The 10,242-nt window shown below is 41.6% G+C and overlaps 1 long non-coding RNA gene across 1 annotated transcript; it reads right to left on the minus strand.

Annotated features, from left to right (window-relative positions):
- On the minus strand, nucleotides 209-9,895 carry LOC110394975. The gene is made up of 3 exons (XR_002436075.1): nucleotides 5,736-9,895; nucleotides 3,810-3,971; nucleotides 209-3,197 (listed from the first exon to the last, which is right to left on the minus strand). It is a non-coding gene; the product is annotated as an uncharacterized LOC110394975 (long non-coding RNA).

Consider the following 10,242-nt stretch of genomic DNA (forward strand, 5'->3'; position numbering starts at 1 on the left):
GACAGTGGGTCACCTCTGCTGTTGCAAATTTTTGTGATGTGACATGCAGGCTCTTGTTCATGGCTGATGAAAATGCACAGCTAATGGTGGTGGCTGTGTTGAAAAACAGTGTTTTGTAGGTGAGAATTTGTTCTGTCAAATAGTGTTATTGTGCTCTTTGTATCTGTTGTAGTTTCCATGGAAATGAATGGGCAAGATTACTTTCAGAGTGACCTATGTACTTCCTGTTGATTCTTAAAATTTGCATTTCTCCCTTCTTCTAGGTATACTCACCTGAAAAGACTGATATTTGATAGTTTCCAAGGCAGATGTCCCATATACAGAAAGACTTGTTGACAAGGTATATATATCACATACACATATATATTCATATAAATACCTTTTGAAATACATGTATAAGTACTTCCATTCTTCAAGAGCGTCCTATTTCCTCCTCTTTCACTGTATCAGCAAGGTCGCAGCACTTACTTGTGGCTTTTCTCCCAGTCACTGGATTTTAGTGGTGAAGTGACATGTATTTTTCAGTTTCTCACATGTAAGCTGTTATTCATTCAGATCACCAGAAAAATTTACGGCATGATTTAGTATGTCTAAAATTTCAGGTTCACTAACCACTTTGTGGGACATCATGAGAAGCCAACACAAGGCTACTTTTTTGGTCATTATCTACAGATCTCAAAAAGCACATTCAGTGGGAATCCCAGCTATAAACCAGCTCATCACATGGAATACATGCACTGGAAATTTTGCATCTTTGGCATTTGCAAACAGGAGAGAAAATTCCTCCTTAAAAGAGATGCTATCACAACTCAGCATCAGTCTCAACTTCCATGCTGATGAGTTTTCATTACAGGACTGCTTTATATCAGCTTAATATCACTCTCTGAGTAGTTACTAATACATAAAATGCCAAGAAAGAGACACAGCAATTGGTCTCTATCCTAGACAGCTCCTTGGTTTTGCAGGATTAATAAAACACTGTGGACTGGATTAATAAAATGCTGTGGACTGCAGTTCAGTTTCCTCTGGCTACCCTTTGTGGCTCCTGGGCTCTCAGTAGTCCATATCCACTGAATTCTCATGTTCTTGTAGGCAGGTTTTTATAGCCCTCCTAGACTTCAGCTCCAGTTCATGGTAATTCTCTACTGCGACACACCACCTACCAGTCTGGTTTCTTATGTTAACCCTGTCTGCATTTTCCTAAGTGCACTGAGATGAAGTGTTATTTCATCATGCTGTTATTCAGATTACTTTTAAACTGGTCATGACCCAAGTATTGTGGATTTCCCTATGCATTATGTCTGCTTTCATTATTGTAGCCTTCCCTGATTGCTTAGATGAAGACTTTCTGAAGTTAAAAGGGAACACCACAACCCACATTCACAGAATAGGAATCCACCTCATTGACTCAGCTATGGCTCTCAAAGGGAAGCTAATTCACTATACTGGTAGTGTGGATCCTCCCATTCAAGAAATGCAGTGTAACTCACCACCTTTCACCATTAGCCCATAGTGAAAATCAGATTCAGTCACTGGAAGGTGGCTGGTCCAGGATCTTTCACATAAGAGGTACTAAAGTTTATTGACACTCAGGATGAGTCTGTTTCTAAGACTCTGGCGCTAGCCTAGGCCTATCCATTCCACAGCACTCAAGATTACAGAGTCATTCATTTCTATTTTACTGCTGCCTCCTAGCACAACCGGGTTGTCTGCCCTACTAAACCACCTCAGAGTTGTGGATGCCATATTCAGGTGCCTGTTGCCTTTTCTTCATATTTTCTTCTGACAAGTTAGACAAAAACCTGGCTGATCTTCAGAGTCATGAACTTTAACAAATGTAATAGAGTTGCTCTCAAATGGAAAAAAAGAGTGCAGAGATAGTAATCAAACTGTTGTAGATTCTCCAGAGCTGGAAAACAACTTGAATTGTTTTAGATATTGGAATAGCACTCAAACCTAATCCCCATCCTCTTTCTAACCACAACATGGGGATGGGTTGGTACACGAAGGCTGCCATATCTCCAAAGAAAAGCAATACTGGATATCTTTTACAGGAAAAGGCTGCAGGAAACATCTCAGAGACTGAAAGTTTGATTCAGGCTCTGTTTACTTATCTTCATGCTCTAAATACTCACTAGGCCTACTTAACCATATCTACATATTATATACTCCAGCCACAATGAAAAGATCTATTCAGCACAATATTTACCGCTTTCATTAAAACAAACAAATATGTTCTGAGGAAGCAAACCACCACTGTCAAAACACTCCACCTTCAAAAAAGTTGCACATTTTATGTCTATGAGACGTGCCTAGGATATTAATGAAATGTGAAATATGAGCACCTATTACCCATCACTGGTAAAAGCCTGTGTTATACAGTTATATGCAGAGTCATACATTCAGACTTCTGTTCATACTGTTTCCTCCAGATATCTAATTTATGTGCCATGCAGAACCACTGTTAGAATTTCAGTTTTATTACAAAAGGAGAGAAAGACATGCATTCTCAGACAGCAGTTCAGAGCACAGATAAATACCTAAAAGAGTATTTGGTATTTGGTCTTGCAGTCAAATTGCCGTATTCATCTCAGCCTGTGTTCTTCTTCATCATCACAATCCCATACATGGGATCAGATAATTTACAATTCAGGTGGATTGGGTCAATCTAGTTCTCAAAGCAAGGCAGTTAGGCAGAAAGCTACCTTGAATCCAAGCTTGTACAAATTATGCAAATCTCTTATGTTTGAGAAAGTTAATTCATCCAGGTCTCTAAGTGTTCAAAAACTAACTTGGTATTTGACATTTACAACACAACACAATTCTTGTCTGTTTACAAAAACACGTAAGTGAAAGCAGTCCACCAGCCTCACTGTCACCTTTGCAAAGGACAAACACAGGCAGAAGAACATATCTTCTGATGGCACCTATAGTACCGAAAATATTTCCTCGTAGCATAAACACATCCCTTTGCTTTGGTGTTCTCCAATGCTCACTGGGGAAAAAAAGTCCTGATATTGATGCTGAGCTAATTGCAGTCTCCAGGGATGCAAACACATACCTTTTTCACAACATCACGGATCACTAACCCCATTAGAAAGCAGTTATGAAAGGTCACTACAGGCTCCTCAGGCACTTTGAAAATCTTTATTGTCAGTGACTTCTATGTCCAGTGGTCTCGCCTGGATGGCAGTCACCTTGAAAAACATAAAACATTCTTCAGTCATCACATCAGGCCATTTCCATATGAGCCCTGGTTTCAAACCACTTACACCTTTGAACAAGTGGACCAACTTTTGAATTACTGTAATAGAGAGCTTCTCAGCTGTGGAAGCTTTAAAATACCCAACCAATTACAACTGCTTGAGCTCATGGAGAGAAAAATTCAGTCACCTGTTCAGCATAGCCTAAGAGTCTTCATGTTATGAGAGACTGAAACTACTGCGCTGAAACTGAGAGGAGTAAATGGGAGGTTTCTGGAAGCCCAAAGGGAATGTATTTTGTCTTGGCTTTTCACAACAGTAGTGCTAAAAGTCACTTTGCATTCACAAAATTCTCACTCAAAAGAATCTTGCTTGCTGTCTAGGTATTGCACAGGTGGAAATGGGTGTGATTCAGTAAAACACACTATCCATTCATTTTCTAACTAATGATTTCCTATTAAAACTGGACATTTCCATGTGTTGTTGCCACCTCTTACCTATAGCAGCAACACTGAATAGCTGCTTTTCTGCCAAGTGACTCAGAGAACAAGTTGCACAGGGCAAGTATAATGTAAGAGCGGACTATGTGTCCTGCATGTCTCTTACCAACTCCTCCCTGCTATTCCAGTAGGCAGGGAAATGAACTTGCTTCACAATTCAGCAGCTTTCCCTCTTCAGACTCTGTCCAGGGCACCATCAGGATGAAGTCACTGTTTGTTCCCTTTCTCTGAGTAAACTGGGGACTGTGGAAAAGAAGGAGTCCCAAACCTCAAAAACAAAAATGAAAAATACAAAGAAATTCATCAACCGTATGGGGCAGTTTACGTAGCTGATAGAAGAGAGGAATTTTAACTTGGAGAGAAGGTAGCGTGACTCCTATCACTTCTTCCATCTTTGCCCACTTGGTTTCTACAGTGCTATTCCCAGCTGCCAAGGTGGAGGAGAGCAACAAACTCCTTTGTGCACAATTACAGCAGTAAGTGGAGTGTCCTGGGATCACTTAAATCCTCTGCATTCTTAAAAAAAAAAAAGACCTTTTTAATCTTTGACATTTTAAGTCAGAAATTAAAGCAGTCAAGCACATTATTAAACTGAACCTCAGTTTCAAGAAAGGGATGGGTGTGGGTGTGTTTAACCAAGACTGCACTGGGGAGATGATAACTGTTTCTAGGAGAAGAGTGTCAACTTTTATTTTTGGGACAGCAGAATTGGCAGACGCTCTTGGCTTCCACCACACAATTCATGTGAAATGAAGAAGAAAAAAAAAGAAATTTAGCTGGTGCTGCCCAAAAAAGCCAGACAGACACACACGAAAAAAGGAATGATGTACCGTATAAAGCATTAAATATACACACACGCACACACAGGCAAGACTCTGCTTTACAGGATTTGAACCATATGGGCATATACACATACACACACACTAACTCACACCCGTAAATCATTTAGCCAGACTATCTGTCTGGTGCAGAAACATACTTATGAAATCTATTTTCTTCTTTTAGCAGCAGGCTAATAATTGATAAAGAGCCAGAATGGGGGCTCTGAGTTTTACGTGACAGATATACAAGGCTGCAGTTTGCCCTGCATGCGTTCTGCCTGTTCTCTTGACAGCAGCAACTCCAGCCTGAGGGCAAGAAAAGCCCCACACTGGCTGGCATGGATCAGGTTCCTCGGGCAGCTGCCAAGTCGGCCTGTGAGAGCAACGTGGATTGCCTGCTTTAGCCAAAGAAAAACTAAAAAAGAAGCCCACGGAGTGACTCAACAGGCGCTGGAGCCAGGCCTGTGTTCTGCCCCAGCTGGGAAGTTCCAGCTGCCTGTCCAGGCCAATGGGTAAGGCCTGGCCACAAAGGTATGACTGCAGCAGCCACTCCAGAAGCCAGAGTGGAGAGGCTGTACCAGCTCAGTCTTGCTGTAATGACAGAGTAGGCAAAGCAGCAGAAGCATAAATGCCCTCTTGGCCTTTCTGGAGCCACCCCCGTCGGCTCTCAGAGGCTTGTCTGGAGGCAGGGAAGCATGGAAAATGTAAGTGAAAATAATGGGCCGTTCTGAAGGGGCAGGGCTTTTCTCCCTCCTCTGTGAATTGCCAGAATTACAGTGCCAGCTCCAGACACTGCATCAATGCGATATTGCCTACAGCTTATTTTTCTAGGGATTTTTACCTCTGTCTCATGGATGTTTGCCTCCATTCCTAAACAAGCTCTAACGCAAAGTTTCACCCTATTTCTGGGTGCAGCAACACCAAGGTGTAACTTTGCAGAGTAACTTTTTGTGAGAGTAGTACTGTTGGGCCCTCACACATGGTTTTCATTGCTCTTTGTGAGGCATTTGCTTCACTGAGAAGGAAACAAGACTCTGCTCAACTCTTTAGAAAGAAGAGCCTACAGTGGGTGGGTCTGTGGTACTGGCACTTCCACTGGCTTAGACAACGACAACTTGAAGCTCTCTTACTGGTGCCTCAGTTTTCTTATGCATTTAGAGGAGGACAGCAGCCAGAAGATGAAGCGGTCTGTGCATGGTGCTAATACGTACCACCAGCTGCTTTCAGGATAGAAAAGAATGATTCATTATAAGTCAGGGCTCCAAGGATGTTGATCACTGCTCATCTTTTCTGCTTGAAGGAAAAGAGCTGCTTGGAGCTTCTACCTCTGCTGTGGCTGGGCCCTCCCCATGCAGCATGGCTGCAGGTGAGGTGAGAGCAGCTCTCCTCTGGGAGACCTTTGTGTGAGGAACAACTTTCCTCCCCTTCAGCCACCTGAAAACTGGTGAGCTTCCTGTGACCTCTCAGCAATTCTTCTTTACACAGCGCTGGCACTCCATTCTTTTAACGTACAGTGAGAACTGCAGAAAGAACTAAATGCAAAACAAAACCCAGAGTTAAAATGCAGTGAGATTATGAAAAAAGAAACCAACAGTGAAGCACAAACCACGCTGAAATTATTTCCATGTTGCTTGGCATAACTAAGGGGCATCTTTTTTCAGGCCATTCCATTTTTTGGCCACTTCATTCCCCTCACATTGAAAGGGCCACAACCAACTCCTCAGAATATCCTGAGAGACATGACAGAGGAAAGTCCCATTTTGGTGAATCTTCCAAACAGAGAGCTCATTTGCTTCAGTGACGGGAGCCTGCCAAGTAAGTCTGCCAACAGGAGGTGTTACTGGCACAGAAAGAGCATTTACCAGGCTTCCTGTTAACAGAAATACCTAGTGCTTGTAGTGATCTTCCTTCTGTTCCATTGTAAGGAGTCCAATGGGAAGCTGCTTTGTTTGTGCTGAGCCCTGCACGAATGCAGCCAGAGTCAGAAGCTGTACTGCAGTTTCCAATTTTCACTAATTGCGCACGCCTTAATTTTCTCCCCCGCATCATTTCTGTGTAAAAGGACCAAAGCCGGCTCAAGGATATGCCTCATTTTTTGACTCTACAACAGTTGGAGCGCAGTGTTCAGCCTCAGGAACACAGGAGTGTCATGCACACCCTGTTGAATAAAAGGAAGCAGGATTGTCATCAGAAAACTAACTTCATTTCCACCTGAGGCACGAAACCCAGTAGAGAAATAAGAAATAAAACCTCACCTTGGAGATCTACAAGCTATTTTAATAATCCAATTCTAGTCAGAGAACCATCGAGATTGCCACATTTAAAAAACAACTGCTTCAGACACAGCTTCCATTCCATTGGCATAAGTGTACTTTATCTGACTAGTAGCATTCTTCTGCTTTAGTTGTCACAGAGAGCAAGTCTGAGTGGCACTTGCTCTGTGGGACTTTGGGACTAGGTATAACAGCATATAACCAAATGACAGCACCAGTCAGCTCCCTGCTTAGTTACACAGAGAGGTATAAATTATGCTTAATCTGGTCAGAGAGTTTTGTTTCAGGTTAGCTTTGCTTTTAAATCCCACCATTGGTGAAAAGATAAACATGCAGATTAAGTAACAGACCAGAGAGAACCTCTGGTATACAAGAAAACACTTTAGCTTGTAACCGTAGCATCTTTGCACTAATTTAGTATGAAGGGCATATACCAAGCAGAGGGCCTATTGGAAGATGCCATCTAGTTATAGCTACTGCACAGTGGTACTGGGGAGAAACATAATTCCTTGTACTTTGGTGATGACATGCTAATATTAAATCACTGTAAATTATGATGATTGCTGTTCTGTGATGAGCATGCACAGACTGGCATCTGTTTATAACAGGCAAGGCAAGGCAAAAGGAACAAGGCTTAGTCTTTAACTTGCGTTTTCTACCCTGTTCCCTTTTCCCACTTAGTCCTTGACTGCCATCAGTATATTACACTGCGTTCCTAAAGTTGGAGCAACTCAAACCACTTCTGACTGACTTCAGGTAATCCTGTTTACATCTTTAAACAGTTTGATCCACGAATTTAATGGGAGCTTTACCTTATGTCTCTAAGCTACATTAGGCTAAATTTGGACCTGCAAGTGGGAAAAACCCTTTGGAGAAGCGCAGTAGTTACTGTACAGACACAGCTGCTGTTTTTCCAAATGAAACACGGCATTTCATCTGTTTTGATGCTGTTTTAAGTCAAATCAATTTGGCCCATGTCTTGCTCTGTATTTCTTTTGCCAGATTCTATTTCTGTGTTTGGAGTTTGGGCTGGTAAGTAATAATGACAACTAGGTGCCTGAAATGAGAAGTTATTAACTCTATTTATACCAGCATAAGTACAATTATGAAAGTCTCTCAGTGCCAAATTTCAAGCAGTGTTTGGTATGCATGGAATATATTCGGGAGAAGACAGTTTGGCAAGTAAGAAACACCAAGGAATTGAGAGGAGTGATGGGTGGAAAGAAGATCCAGGTTCTTGCTGTGGTGTGGGGATTTGAGAAGACAAGCCATCTTGTGAGAAGAGGAATAGATCTGGTCTTTGTGCCTAGACGAGTCATAAACATGTGCTTAGTGCAACCGCTGTGGCAAAGCATACTTTCTGTGGCACACAGGCAATACTGCAACTACTAATTCCAAAGATGAAATGGTTAAGAGAACTGTGGAGCCGCTGTGTATGCATCAGTGAAGTAAGCAACATCTTACCAGCTGAAATATCTGAGGCCAAACATTAAGTCCTACTCAGTGGGAGCTCTGCCAGTAAGCTCCTTCTCCCCTGATATTCATGATTAACACTTTAAAACATCTGCATTGCCTTTTGACTCAAATTCCAGTTGAAGGAAACCAATTTTCTGTAGCAAAGTTTCTGGCTATTACGAAAGAGTTTTTGTTTGGGTATCTCTGTCATTTATTACTATTGGATCACAAAACAGTAAATCCCCTTTAGGAAAGAGGTAATCTCCAAGTGTTCCCAGCTCACAATTCACTCACCACAAAGTTCTGTACACACAAGCTGCAGAGGGTGCAAGTCCGTCTGCACCTCACCAAACGCTAACAGGTGCTGGCCCTTCTTGGGGTCCCAGGCTACTGTAGACATGTGAGCACTGGCCCCATGTTTATGACACCCTCTTTGCAAGACCAGCCTTAGCTTATCTAGCCAGGCTGCTGTGCTCTCCCTTAGATAAACTGGCATAGAAGACTTTGCAGGCAATAGAGGCAAGTCTGGTGAGGGAAAGTAGCTGTGGACAGCAGGCACTTCCTGATTCTGGGGCTTTGATTGCAGCTCCCAAGAAAGGGAAAGTGATGTATGTATAAAGAAGAAATAGAGACATACAAGTGCAGAAACACATTATGTATAAAGAGTGAATGTTTTTTCTTTCTCCAGACTCTTCCTAACTGAAAGAGGAAGGAAGTGGAAAGTACTTGAAAATGGGAGCTACATTTGCAGAGCCACATTTCTGAAATACAGATCTCTCAAGTATAAAGCTACACTGAAGAATGACTAATTGTGGGGTGACTAATCCCTGTCTTCCCTCCAGAGCTATTATTTCACAGTGGCCAAGAAAGCATACCATAAAGATGTTGTTATCGAATCAGTCAAATTTACTTGTATTGAGAAAGACTGAGCCTTTTACAGTACTTGTCTGATTATCAAGAGATATGCTTCTTCCTCATAAGAAGAGAAAGGACCACTTAGTCTTCATAGTTCATCCTGGACAATTGTGAAGGTGTTTGGCTAAATGTCTAGGGACTGGGGAGTTGGCTTTCAAGAAAAGAAAAAAAAATATTTTTGGCAGGGGGGCAGGGAGATAGCAGAAGCAGATGGATGTTCAGGTTGACAGAAAATGAAAACTTGCCTTCATCTTGCTTTCATTAGTCTTCATTATATGACCACGACAGCTTTAATTGCTGCCCCGCATACATAAGTAATAAAAATGTAAAATGTTTAAATGAACTGTGGCTCCCAAAAGCCATTATAAAAGATTAATGATGAGTACTCTTTGCTAACTTAAACGCCTTCAAGAATCACATCTGAGCAGCCCTTGTGGTTAAGATGATATTAGAACAATATTTGCTGGACCACTTGTCTCAAAGCGTTATGCACCAACCTTTGACAGTTTTGATTATTCCGTCTTTAGCTAGTCAGAATTCTAGACATATTTGATTCCAATTTACTAATTCCTGACAAGTTATTCCACCCCTACAATCCAAAGAAAGAGCCTTCAGGTACTCATAGTTGTATTCTGTCTTCAAGAATTGCTGATGCTTGCTTCAATGTTTTTTACTACCAAAGACATTGAATATAGGGTTTATTAGTAGCACTCCAGAAATTATTCTGCTAATTAATAAAATATCCAGCTAAAGGTGAAACATGTGATCTTTTCTATTTAAACTGAAAGCAGTACTAAAACCTATGCTTGAGCTGTCACTATTCCTTGAGGGGCACAGGTTTGATTCTATTTGAATTCAGATGTGAAAGTTTTCTTTCTAGAAGGGCATCAAAGCCAATCCAAGCTTTTATGTAGTTTGGCCACTCATCTCTTATTTAACTTAGAAACCCATTTTTAGGTTTAGGCAATACTTAAGCAGAGGTGAAGGTACCAACTCTCACCTTGCACTGCCATCACTCTGTCTTTCGTTTATGGCTTACCAAAATGTTTACCAATGCATCTCCTTTGCAAAAAGA

The sequence above is a fragment of the Numida meleagris genome, chromosome 2 (assembly GCF_002078875.1).
Source record: "Numida meleagris isolate 19003 breed g44 Domestic line chromosome 2, NumMel1.0, whole genome shotgun sequence".
NCBI lineage: Eukaryota > Metazoa > Chordata > Aves > Galliformes > Numididae > Numida > Numida meleagris.